We start from the raw sequence: 14,451 nt of genomic DNA on the forward strand, positions 1-14,451 counted from the left end.
TGGGAAATACCCTTCCTGAACATTATGCCAGTAGCACAGACACTGAGGTCAACAATTGATAAATGGGACCTCCTGAAACTGAGAAGCTTCTGTAAGGCAAAGGAGACAGTCAGCCAAAACGGCAGCCGACAGACTGGGAAAAGATATTCACCAACCCCACATCTGACAGAGGGCTGATCTCCAAAATATACAAAGAACTCAAGAAACTAGTCCCCCAAACACCAAACAACCCAATTAAAAAGTGGGGTACAGAGCTAAATAGACAGTCTCAAAATAGAGGAATCTAAAATGGCTGAAAGACACATGAGAAAGTGTTCAACATCCTTAGCCATCAGGGAAATGGAAATCAAAACAACTCCGAGATACTTTACTCCTGTCAGAATGGCCAAAATCAAAAACACCAATGACAGTTCATGCTGGAGAGGATGTGGAGAAAGGGGAACACTTCTCCACTGCTGGTGGGAGTGCCAACTTGTACAGCCACTTTGGAAATCAGTATGGCGACTCCTCAAAAAATGGGAATCAGTCTACCACAAGATCTAGCAATTCCACTCTTAGGCATATACCCAAAAGAAGTACATTCATACAACAAGGTCATCTGTTCGACGATGTTCATAGCAGCACTATTTATAATAGCCAGAAACTGGAAGCAGCCTAGATGCCCCTCAACCGAAGAATGGATAGAGAAAATGTGGTACATTTACACAATAGAGTACTACTCAGTGGGAAAAAAAATTGAATTTGAAATTTGCAAGAAAATGGATGGATCTAGAAGAAACCATTCTGAGCAAGGTAACCCAATGACAAAAAGACAAACATGATATGTACTCACTCATATGCGGATTTTAGATATAGAGTAAGGATTAGCAGCCTACAATCCACACTGCCAAAGAAGCTAGTAAACAAGGAGGACCCTAAGAGAAATATACATGGTCCCCTGGAGAAGGGGAGAGGGTCAAGATGCTGAGCAAATTGGGAGCTCGGGAAGAGGGCGGGGGGAGGGAGCTAGGAGAATGAGAAGGGGAGAAGAAGAGGGATGCAGAGGACATGACAGAGCAGACAGTTTGAGTCAGGGGAAGAATAGATGATAACAAGAATGGAGATATCATAATAGAGGGAGACATTTTTGGTTTACAGAGAAATCAGGCACTAGGGAAATGTCTGGAGATCTACAAAGATGACACCAGCTAACAATCTAAGCAACGGAGGAGAGGCTACCTTAAATGCCCTCCCCTGATTATGAGATTGATGACTGACTTATATACCATCCTATAGCCTTCATTCAGCACTGGTGGAAGTAGAAGCAGACACCCACAACTAATCACCAAACTGAACTGGAACCCAGAGGCAGAGAAGGACCAGTGAAGAGCACAGGGGTCCAGACCAGGCTGGTGAAACCCACAGAAACAGCTGACCTGAATATCAGGGAACTCTTGCTCCCCAGACTGATAGCTGGAATACCAGCATGGGACTGATCCAGACACAGGAACATGGATTTCTGTGAGGAAACCTCAGAAATCTACGGGACCTCCTGTAGAAGTTCAGTACTTATCCCTGGCATAGGTGTGGACTTTGGGAGCCCATTCCATGTGGAGGAATACTCCCTGAGCCAAGACACACGGGGGTGGGCCTAGGCCCTGTCCCAAAGGATAAAATAGACACGGATGACCCTATGGAGGGCCTCACCATCCATGGGGAGCAGAAAGGATATGTGATAGATAGGGTTTTCGTTGGCGGGGGGGGGGAGGCGTTTTTGGGAGGACATGTGGGAGAGGGGAACTGGGATTGTCATGTAAAACAATCCTGTTTCTAATCCAAATAAAAAAAGTTGGAAATAAAAAAGGGAAGTGATCTGTGGTGTCCTAACCCATTCTTAGATGTCTACAAGGTCACAGCAGTATGCTCATGCAAGCACCCTATGGAAAGTGCAGAGTTACAATGTATTTGGGTAAACTTTACCATCACTTTATGACTGTCGATGCAATATTTTGCATGAACCTTTATTTCTCACTTGTTTCCCTGTTGCTTTTTCTTTAGGCTTTAGCTCCTGTGTTCCCTCTTTCAGGCAACAGTCTGATTACCACAACTAAATGAGACACAGCCCTCTGAGCATCTCTGCATATCACTACCCATTTGCCTGTTTTATGGGGGCCTGGGGGCTTCACAATTCCCTCTCCAGACTCTGACCAGCTTGGAGAGTAAGTATCAAGTGTTGTCACTCCTGCACTTTCCCGGAGCAGTGAGCAAATCGTTATCATTTCTGATGACTCTATGATACTTCACTAGCCAGGCCAAGTACCAAATGGGGGGTAGAACCCAATTCAGAGGATAGCATATTGGAGCTTTCTATGAAGGAAAGACTTCATATGTGCAGTAGTTGAGGCCCATTTTCAGTTACCCCTGCTCTAAAGAGTTGTCTTTATTGTTCGCTTGGGGGTTCTTGCTCCCATCCCTGACAGCTTTTCCTATGGCAACTTTGCATGTGTCAGTTTACTCACAGACACTGAGACAGTGTCACAATTGCATCTTGATGAGAGCAATTTTCCTAATAAACACCAGATCCCTTCTGCCAGCCAGCATAGCTGGCCTGTGTTCACTGTCACCACTCCCAGCCTGTGGGTTCTGTTTCCTGGGTGCTCTGTAACTACTGGAGCTCTCTCTGTGGTGGTCGCTCCCTTCTTAAGTTAATAGCAGTGTCCCAGATACATGCATAACAGGTTTCCAATTTATTTCTTTTCAACAGCCCTTGGCGAACAGTTCTTCCCCCACCTTTCTCTTTTTTATTGCTTGCCTTTACTTTATCTGCTAAATCCCTGCTTGTGAGTCCCTAGCTGCCTTTATAGCACCCGCCCTTGTTAATATCTCAGTGTTGTTGCAGTTGCTGCCCGTGGGGTCTTAATGAGGGACAGGTGGATATTATCAGCTCACTTTCAGGAAATAAGATGGGAAGGCATGCTATTACCAACCACGGCATTATATAGGTTATCTCATTTAAAACCACCCTTGTACAGTAAATACTATTTCTCTGACTTTAAGATGAGGGGGGAAAAACCTATCCCCAGGAAAGCCTCTAAATACCATTCCTTTGAAATTCCCTGTAAGATTTGATGTCTCCTCTGCTCAAGTTCTTTCAACAGAGTCCTATTATCTATTACAGAGTAAAGATCACATTCCTGAACCCAACAGTCAAAAAGCCTGACTATACGTTTTCTGTTCTGCTGCTTACCCCTTTATAAATAGCCAGTTATAATTAAAAAGGTGTTTTTGCTCTTTTGCAAATGTTTCAATCCCTTTCCAATTTCTATATGGCTGCCCCTTCAACTCCTTCCTGGAATCACTTTAGGTATACCTTTTAAGCAGCAGCTTAAAAGCCACAACCCCCCACCCCCAGAAAATTTTTAAAAAATGCTACTGACCTTCTGGGTTAGAGACAATTGTCCTTGCTTCAACTAACCTGGCCCTCGCCCTTAGTCCTTAAGAATCAATCATGTTATGCATCATTGCCAGTCTGAAATGGTGACCTCCTCATGAGGTGAGACTCATGCCTGATTCTAATTTAGCATCCTGCAGTAGGACCAGAGAAAGGCCTTTCTAAGAGCTGATGTTGTAAAACAATAAAAATTGCTCAATTGATCATTTTGAGAAGTCACTCCATCTTCCTGTAACCACCATCTCCATCTGTGGTTAATAACTAGTACTAATGGAGACACTTTTGACTAAAACATATGAAACCAAAACATGGTGCTAAATAATTAGCATCCTAAAATGTTGTTTAATGAGGGTAATTCTTTACCATCCTAAAATGGTTTCTTTTCATGGACTATATTTAAATAACCATGGTTTTCTCTAGTCCACATTCATAGTTCCAAAATAGTGTTTTCCTCTGGAATACAGCATCCCAATAAGATTTAGTCCCTGGTAGATTATCATTGTTACACAAAAATGGCCACAATAAAAGTGAGGTGTGATTCCAAAGAACTCATTTAGTGTTAGCTTCTCTCAATTGGCTCACATTCAACAATTCAGTTAATCATTCCTTTGATCAACAAACACTTAGATTCCTAGCCATGTATATTTCCTGAATTCTAGACCTGTGTATCCATTCATCGACTCAGCAACTCTACCTGGATGACCTATAGTCTACACAAACCTAAGATACCTATAATTGAATTTATGATTCCATGCCCCTTGCCCAAAAGCCAAGCCAAGCCACATAGAATCCAGTCTGTGCACTTTATCTAAATCAAAGAAAAGTGCCCATATATTTCCATAGTGAATCTGGTCATTATCTTTTTTTCTTTCTTCTTCTTCCTTAATCATATATACATAATCAGTTATGGGGTACTATTGATCCTATTGCTGGATTAGCAATAGTATAGTTTTTTTTTTTTTTACTTATACCATGTATTGTCTGATGTTTTGTTGAATAAAATAAGAAATGGATATCATTAATAATCAATTTAATATATGATGCCTGGCAACAAACCAGGTTCTTTTTATGTGTCGCCTCATTTAACATGCTCAGAAACCCTTTAAAGAAAGGCATTTCAGACAAAATGTTTCTTTAAATGAGAAAACGAAGACTTAGAAAGTTGAACTGCCTAAGGTGTCACAGCTTCTAAGTGGCAAAATGGGATTTAAAGTGAGTCCCTGTAACTCCAAAGTCTAATCTTTCTTCACTATGTGTTGCCTCCCAGTGAAGAAAATGACATTTTTGATTTAAAACATTCATTAGTTTATTCAGCACATCCATTGGACCAGTCTTTTTTTGTTTCAGGCTTCAATGGTATAATGATGAATACATTCCGAAAAGAAGCCCTGGGGCTGTGAGGATTGGCTAGGTTATGCTTCAGTAACAAACATCTTGAGAATCTCAGTCGCTTCATTATGTAATTTTTATTCTATGTTCCCAAGCAAATGTGCTCTCTCTCTCTCTCTCTCTCTCTCTCTCTCTCTCTCTCTCTCTCTCTGCAGGATCACCTAGGACTCCATTATATTCACACTCTCACTAGCTATTGGATAGAACAAGGCTGGTGACCTTGACAGTATTGAGGGTTGAGCTTGGTGATGCCAGTGCTGGGTTCTATAACTCTCTAGCCAGAACTGCTATTATCCCCTTAGAAGCTCATGTTTCACTGGCCAAAGGAAGTCACATATATGCAAGCCAGAATGTGCCAGGAGAGTAATAAACATCGTTAATAACAACATAGTGTTACACTGCCAGCAAATCCATAGATCAGAAAAGGCTAAACATTTACTTTGGGGGAAAAATCTTATTTTCTCATCCGTTCATCAGAAATGTCCCAAGGAAGAGCAATTTGACACTAGGACTGCTCAGAGTTTAAGGCACTGACTGTCATTCTGGCACTTTCTGTTTATATGAGTATGTACATCAGGGGAGAGATGTTCCTTAGGAAGGAGTTTGTCTGTATTCCTCTGTGTTCTGTGATATTTGATAGAATTGGCTAACTAGAACAATACCTTCTGTTTGTAACTACATCTTTCCCCCATCTTTTCTCTAGTCTCTCTTGATGAGACCCATATGATGTCAGCAAGAGGGAAATTTGGACTTCCCAGTGGAGCAAATGAAGAAATAGGAGTTCCTAAATTGGCTTCAAGCAAGACCTACCTCTCAAACTCATTTAATAATTATTTTGTCTTGAGATTATAATTACAACATTTTTTCCTTTCTTCCCCCCACCAAACCTTCCCACATATACCTCCCCATTTGTCCTTATACCCACAGACAAGTGTAGTATTCACCCCTCATCAAGGAAACTTGTCTTTGCAGCAGATAGAGACCATTAGAGAAAACCACAACCAATTAAAATGTAGAGTTGTGGAGTCTAGTCCCAAGGGATACAGCTAGAAAACATGTTCTGACCTAACGTTCCAGAAACATTTTGGAAGAGGGGCAGAAAGAACACACACATTAGAGGATCAGGGAGTTTGCTGTGAGATTCTATCTCCTCGTTACATCAGGAAATATGCACATAAAGTCTCACTGACATAACTGCTCAAACATGAGCTGAACAAGGACAAAACCTGTGGACATACCAGACTAGATGTGGAAAAGCCCATGAGGCTTTAGCCATTTTTAAAGAATTATACACAGTTGAGAAAAGCTGGGCATGGGAAGGATGATCTCCCCAGGGAAGAGCAAACCAGTTGGTTGTCAAACTCAGTTTTTCAGGAGGCCTGCTTGGCATTATGATGGGTGGGAAGGGTGGTCGATCTGAGCTAATAGTAACACCTTGTTTTCCATTAGGCTACAATTCCCTGAGATCCTTTCTCTCAGAACCCTTCTGGGACAAACATTCATTAGCAGGATTCAGTGATTCTTTTTTGGATTTGTCTTAATACCATCGAATTTCCATCATGGCTCATCACTCATGGAGATGGAGATAAAAGCTTGTTTTATAATCACAGAGGAATGCATACACAAATAAATTCGGCATATGGGCATTCAGAGAAGTATGGGTTACCCTGGTCCTGAGGTGGGGCATGAAGCAGTAGAGTGAAAAGAACAACAGCTATACAGATTCAAGGGAGACTGCAGTGTAGCAGCTGGATGACTGTTCCAGTTCCAGACATCACATGGACCCATGGTAGAAAGGGAAGTTTACTCTCATTTCATACTTAATAGGAAAGGACTCTCTTAACTGAATATTTGTAGGGCAATCATTCAATAAGGCTTTGGTGTAGCTGTGAGCTCATGATCTACCTGTACGTGGCAAAATGGAGAGTCAAATACTCTTTTTAATGTGTTGTATTAAATTTCGATTAGAACAAGCTTAGTGAAGAAGGAAGAGGAGATTAAAGAGCAGTGAAAATGAGCTGGGACACAAGAAACAAACTTAAGTGGAGGTCCAGTTGACTGTTTTGATGAAGGCCTGCGCATTTCAAAATTGTTTTGCATTGTTTTGCATATTTTCTCTTCATTGTCTTGATTCCTTTTTAAAGATTGAAGCACTAAATTCGAAGTGTTTGGGAGAAAAGGGCAGCATTCTCTGATCTCTGTTGTATATGTTGAGTTTGGTACTAGGCAGATTTGAGAGTTTAACAATGAAGCCCGACAATCATTGGAAATCTGGAAGGATACATTGGAACTTTTCCAAGACTTGAGATGGAGGTTTGGAATGACTTGATATCATTTTCAAAGGACAGAAGTCCTGAGATGACATGTGGGCTACATGCAAAATGTTGCATTAAATATTTCTAAATGCCAATCTTTGCCTGTATTTCTGATAATTTCCTGTGTATAAATTCCCATAAGAGCAATTACTGGTCAGAGGTTGTGGACATGTATCAAACTCTTGAAATGCATTGCCAAATTTGTGACATTGTTCACTTTCCTGCACCCTTGCCAACACTGGGGAGTGAGTGCTGATGTCATACAGACCCAGGGTCCCAAGGATTTGCATGATGCTGTTGGCCCTGAGAAAGACTATTTTTCCTTTAGAAATTTCTGCTTACTTCTATCTTCACCCAGTATCCCTAGCCTGGATGGCTTTTGTTGTTTCTGGGTTAGGAAAATAAGAAAGGAGAAGGACAGAAAGAACCCTGAAACAGTGAGGAATCCACACAGCTTAGCTTCTTTTCTCAGAGATTAAAGATCTGAGAAGGATCCTTGTGGCTCCACGATCTCAGGGGGAGTGTGTAGTATCTCTTATTCTCTGTCCACCTGGTCATGAGCTGTCACCTTCATTGTTTGGACAAAGACATATACACACATGCATGCGCACACATACACACACACAAAACACACACATACTCACACATATACACACACAAATGCACATACACACACATACACACACAAACCTACATACACACATACACACACACAAATGCACACATATACACACAAGTACACACATACATACAAACACACACACACACACACACACACACACACACACACACACACTATTTTCTGATGCTGCAGAGCCATTGCAGGTTGCAAATACATATTACCTAGACAGATCTCACCAAAGGTTTTTTTTTTATTGCTTTAGAGTTCAGGGATGGTTGCATTGACTGGTACTCTCTCTTATTTAGGAAGATTCTATTCTTTCCTTTGACCACTGGGATCAGAGGCAGGTAGATCATTCACAGGAAACAGAATCCAGCACAGCAGTGCAATCCTGGCTGTGTTTGGGCTCCAGGGCAGAAACTCAATGAGCAGTAACACTAGGGAAAAATAGCTAATCAGAGAGTATTATATTTCCTCTCTACACCCTATGTGACCACTGTGTATATCTGGTGGACAGAATAGTGCACAAAAAATTCATGCTGGGTCATATGCAATAGGAACCCTTTTCACAGAAATCACTTATGGTTTGATAGTTCAAAATGTCCTCCAGAAGAAACTTGCCAAGCTCTAAAACCCACTGGATATAAATTTGTGTGTGTGTGTGTGTGTGTGTGTGTGTGTGTGTGTGTGTGTGTGTGAACACAGATACATATTTATACTAACTTGAGTTTAATAAACTAACAAAAGCAACTTTGGATGTAATGTCACTGACATTATCATCTCAATTTCATTTAGCCTCATCAGAGTCCCACTGATTCACTCACAATGTCCAGTTCTATTCCTCAGCCCTTCAGAATGAACTGTCAAGAGCAGAACCTTACCCATCCATTCATCTTTGTAATCCCAGTGCTCATAGAAAGTGCCTGGAGACACTCAGCAATTTATTTTCCAGCTGAGTAACTTTGTGCAAGAATGAATAGTATAATATTATCATTATTCTATGCAAGGTGCCCCTTTTGTTTCATTTCCTTCTAAATTTATTACTTCCTTTTCAGAAATCTCATTCCCTTTCTTGCAAAAGCACTCTCTCTGCCTTGTGTAATTTCCAAATGTATTAGTTATCTCTGTATCATTGAAGACTGTTATGTATGTTTTAATTAACATGAATATAGTAATTTACTGAAATCTCTTTCTGTTTTTACTTTATAGTCTCACATTATTCTATGCAAAACTCATTGGTAATCTATGGCCATTACAGAGTGTTTCTTAGTTGACTTCTATTTCATGTATCTCTAGGTATCTAGGTTGTTGCCATCCTCCATTAGTCCCAAATAATGGAGGCTCTCTTAGTTGCTTTTCTATCCATGTGTTAAATTACTCCAATGAAAACTGTTTAGGGAAGGAAGAGTTTATTTTGACTTACAGTTTGAAGTTTATGTTCCATCATGGCAGGGCAATCACAATGGGAGGATCCTAGGGTGTCTGGTCATATTACATCTACAATCAGAGCTCATATGGTTTACTTTTATTCAGTTCAAAATCCTAGCCTGTGGAGCAATACCTGGGTGGGTATTTCTTTCTACTCCAATTAACTTTATAAGATACTCTCTCACAAGCCTACCCAAAGGCCCATCTCCTAAATGATTCTACAGTTCATCAAGTTGGCAACTGAGATTGAGGGACAAAGACATCTTCATAAAACTTCTTTGGGTACCGAAGAAGGCTTCTTTGCAATACACACTCTGGAATAGGGTGATAGTAAAGTAATGGGTGATGTGTATGCTTAATTTCCACAGCTTCTGCCAGAATCTTTCAAAGATATTTCAGTTCCAAGCATTTCTTGTTCCTACTTTCTAAACTTTGCTTATCAGATTGTCACCTATGACTGAACATGACTGTTATTATTAGCTCTTTAGATCTCCCTGAGTTACCTATTCTTTTCTGTTACCTATATTGAATTAGTTGTATTATCTCTTCCTGGCTGACACAGAAAGTCTTCATATATCTACAAACTAAATCTTTACTAATGTCTTCATTCCAGCTGTTTCCACTATTACTTTTATACACAGTGACATTTGAGCAACAGCAATCTTTTTTTTTCTGTTTAATATGTTTTCCTTGTGGTTTATATATTTTTAGTTTTCTTTAATTAGACCTTTTCTAACTGTAAGGTATATATCTTTTCAATCTGAGATAAGTATGTATTCTGCTCAATTTCTTCTGTATATTTAATAGTATTGGCTTCTACAATATGGTTTTAGAGTTCACATATTTATCTAAACTTGGATACTAAGACAGAAAGAGCAGCACAAATCAATGGAATATGGTGTGACTATTCCTGGGGCAATGTGAACAGAAGTCTTTCCATTACATATAAATCACCATAGAAGTGATTTAATCCAACTCTACCTATGAGTGTATTAGACTTGATCACTTGATTTACTAACACACCCACCCAACCACAGGTGACAACTCATGAAATTTGTATCTCTGGAGTGTCCTGCATAGCTTTAAGGAAACTCCATAGCAGGGTCTCCCATTCCCCAGAAATTACTGCTTATACAAACTCTGAGGGAAGTCTTTTAAATCTCACAACTTTCCTGAGTCTGTTAACTTTCATGAACTTCCTTAGTCTTGGAATTGCCTTCCTTCTAGGAGAGCATATTTCAATTCAGAGGGAGCAGTTATTCCATGTGGAAGAATAAAGAGGCAACTTTGTAAATATTGTGGAAGAATATGCTCAGATATAAATAATTTATAGGAGAATGGACTACAAACATTAACATATTACTGTTTTTGTTTTTATTTTTAATTAAAATATATAACTTCCCTCCTTCCCTTTATTCCCTCAACCTCTTCCATGTCCTCTCTCTATAACTCTTTTCATGTTGCCTCTAGTCCCTCTCAAAATTATTGCCTTTGTCTTTGATTATTCTTTTCCAATATATCTTTACCTATCTTCTGCTATTGGTAATTCTATTTATTTTACTGTTTTGACTTAACTAATGCAAAGTGTAGGCAAGTAGCTCAGTTATGGTAGAGCACTTGACTAGCATGTGCTAGGTCTACTACTACTACAAAGTAAAACAAAAACCCCAACCACAATAACAGCAAAATATCTCCATACAGAAGAGTAAATGTTCTCTTCATTTACCTTACTTTCTTTTGAAGTCATCTTTATAAACAAAACTCATCACCTTCCTTGGCTAGTACTGGTCATAGGCATTAAGGAGTGAATCTCAGGTTCTAGATTGTCCCTTTTGGTGAGTTTAGTTGGTGCAGGGCCTCAGATGTTGAAACTCTGCTCAACCACTCCTATATTCTTTCTCAGTGGATTTCCTTATCCCTTTCCACTCCAACAGATCACACCGCATGGTACTGTTGTGTGTAGGATGTCAGTGTCATTGCTACAGTGTAATAAAAAATAAATCCAGAGAAACAAATTGCAAGGTCTTATGAGGAGTCAGAGGGGTATACCAGTTGGCTCATTTTAGAGCTCTGATATTCCAGGTCACCACCTAACTTCATTTCTCAGAAAATGCACACATACTTTGCTCCATTTGGGGTTCCTTGTTTAAGACTATGTTTTTTCTCATCCCTGAACTTTATTGTTGGCTGAGGAGGTGCTACAAGCCTGTTCTTGGCTATGATATGAAGAACTGGAAGCGAGTCAGGAACCTGTCACTTTGGGCATCTGGTGCTGGGGGTTTGTGCTCATCAAGCTATAACTGTGGACTGCTTTGAGCTCTTTCACTGTGTTACATTATTTTATTCAGATGCCACTTGCCATCTTTTGATCTTAAAAATACTTCAAACATTTAGTCTTGTTTTACACATGATTATAGCAACAGGTTTGTTGAAAATAATAATGTTAAGTAAAATAATTATCTTTATGAAGTTCTATGTGCCCTTAATTAATTAGATTTTCTAGAATTCTTGCAAAAGAAGTTGTGCCTATTTCATATTACAGATGATGAAAACAAAGCAAAGTTGCAAGACACTCAAAGCTACAATTGTTACTGGTAGCATTTCCTAAAACACATTTGTAGACATTTAACAACTTGCTATGAGGTCTCCTGGTCTGGTGGCTATTGTTTTTCTGGGAACTTCTTCCCAGAATTTTGGTAGCTGTATGCTGAATTCAGTCTCTAAAAGCAAGAAGTCCATGTTATTACCTCCACCTCCTGCTTTAAATGTATGTGTGTGCAAGGAAACTCAGAGACTTGACTTCTGGCCCTGACCACATGAGTGTACTACTTTGGGTAAGTGTGCTATTGTCCATGGGTCTCAGGCTTCCGTTCTATGGTGGAGAGCTTTAGTTTGGCACAACTCCTTTTCATTCACTTGGGTATAAAGACTTTGGAGTTTGGAGCCAGGCAGTGATTTTGCACTCCTATAATCCCAGCACTCAGGAGACAAAGACAGGTGGATCTCTGTGAGTTCAAGATCAGCCTGGTCTATACCAGGTAGTTCCAGGACAGGCTCCAAAGATACACAGAGAAACCTTGTCTCAAAAAAAAAAAAACTAAGAGATAAATAAAAAAGGAAGGAAGACAAGAAGAAAGAAAGAATAAAAGAAAGAAAGCAGAAAGAAAGGAAGGAAGAAAGAAAAAAGAAGACTTTAGAATTTATGATTGATCTGAGGGCTCAAGAAGTCTCCACTTTCTGACTTACACCCAGGAGAAGGAGTAACTAAATCTCCTCCACTCTGAAATGTTTCTCCATCAAACACTTAGAAGATTCTTACAAGACATGAGAGGTCAGTAGGGTTGAGGTTTGCTGTTGTGATGCTGACATTCATTTTCTCCATTTCTCTCTCCAGACTAAACCTAATGGGACATCTTCACCTCCCAGTTCTTTCTCCTATCTCCTTCTGTACCCTATTCATTGGATGCTTTTTGCAAATGTACGGATTGGCACTGAGCCATTGCCCACAGAAGATACTCATGAAATACTGTTTGTAATATGCTTGTTGCATTCATTTTCATAACCATACTCTATCAACAGTATCAGTGCCTTCCATTGTTTTACATTTGAGACACAGACCTTTTACCTTTTAAAGTACCTCAGCTGTGGGCTAGGTAGAAGCTGTGTAGGAGGTGAACTGATGATAGACAGCACTGGTTAGAAGGATGAGAGAATGTAGCTGAAAGCTACTTTAGAGTGAGAACCTCTGATGTTGGTGGATCAGCAGGGGATGACTAGAAATCTCAGCATCCCATCTTTGGGGGTTATTGTAGAACTCCCTGCTGTGGCTTAGGCGACTGCATTCCTGTCTGGAGACTAGTGAGAAGTAAAGGGGAATCTAAATACCACTCATCCTTCAGCAACTCTATTGCAGTAGCTATTTTGACAAAACAAACTGTGGATTTGTACTAAGGATTCAGGCAGCAGAGACTGTGGCCTCATCACTGTTCCCGTGCTTGAAGACTTTTTCTCTCAGTAATGAGAGTGTCGCACGAGTGTGCCTTTCCCCAACTGTGCTGGCAACAGGACAACTTGTGCAGGGATGGATTTTTCTTCATTGATTCTAATCTTCTTCCTGACTGACTGTCTTGGCTGCTTTGACATATTGAACACTGAATAGTCCCTGAGTAATTCTTGAACATTTGGGGATCGTTTTTATTTTTACAAGACAGCAGAATCCAATGGAATGATTTATCCATGTACCAGAGAGGAAAGGGGGGGTTCATTCTGGGAATAAACACAGACTCAACAGAGAATTAAAAAACACACTTAACAAAAGATTCACACCCAGTCTTCAGTAATTTCATAATTTGGTAAGGCTCCACAGGCTCATATAGAGATGAACATTAATGGATAAAGGGCTTTCACAGCTGTGACTTCAGCCATGATTGATGAGAAAATGCTACTGGAGGGAGAAAAGGAAAATGAATATTTATTAATGGAATAGTGTTAGGGGCTTAAAACCCAAGGAGATCCATCATTTCAAATTCAAGGTTGGATGCATTCAGAACAGAATGTTCAATACAATGGCCCCAAAGCTGAGCTATGGGCTAGAAAATTCACAGACTCTGCTGTCATTTGGAACCTGGGGAACTTTCTGGAGATGTTTCTTGTTTCAGTCCCCACTGACATCACCCGGAGTGGACAACATTTCATCAGTAATCGTTAGGACAACAATTGCCTCACCTGTTAGAACATGTGGAGTGATGTGGGCTGGTTATCCATCCAGAAATTAATATATCATGTCTGCATACTTTCCCTGACAATGATAGTTATGGCCTCTGTGCTGACAGCTAGGGAATTATTAGGAAGCTTTTCTTCCTAACATGACTTCATTAGTTCTTCCTTAAACTTCACAAGGGCAGTGCTTAGCCAACAAGAAGCACGTCTTACAATCTTGTGTATTTTTTTTCTCCAGAGAATCCTTTGCAATACTTGCTCCCTTTAGATCAGTGAATTCATTAAGACCTGGAAAAGTCTGTTTCTGTTTGGTGAGCCACCACTTGCCTGCTTTAACTTCATAAAAAATTGAAGATGGGAACTCTCAGGCAGGCATTATTGGTCTCTTTTGTAATGGTATCATTTTCCATGTGAGCAGCTTGTTCAGATAATTAACAACACTGATATTGTGGCTTAAGGTTTTGACAGGGAAGGAGAAATTGATGGATGGCATTTAACTGCCTAATTTAACTTAAGGTGTTGAAGTAGTGCTGGAAGCTTCAATGTGT

This window comes from Cricetulus griseus, chromosome 7, assembly GCF_003668045.3.
Source record: "Cricetulus griseus strain 17A/GY chromosome 7, alternate assembly CriGri-PICRH-1.0, whole genome shotgun sequence".
Classification (NCBI taxonomy): domain Eukaryota; kingdom Metazoa; phylum Chordata; class Mammalia; order Rodentia; family Cricetidae; genus Cricetulus; species Cricetulus griseus.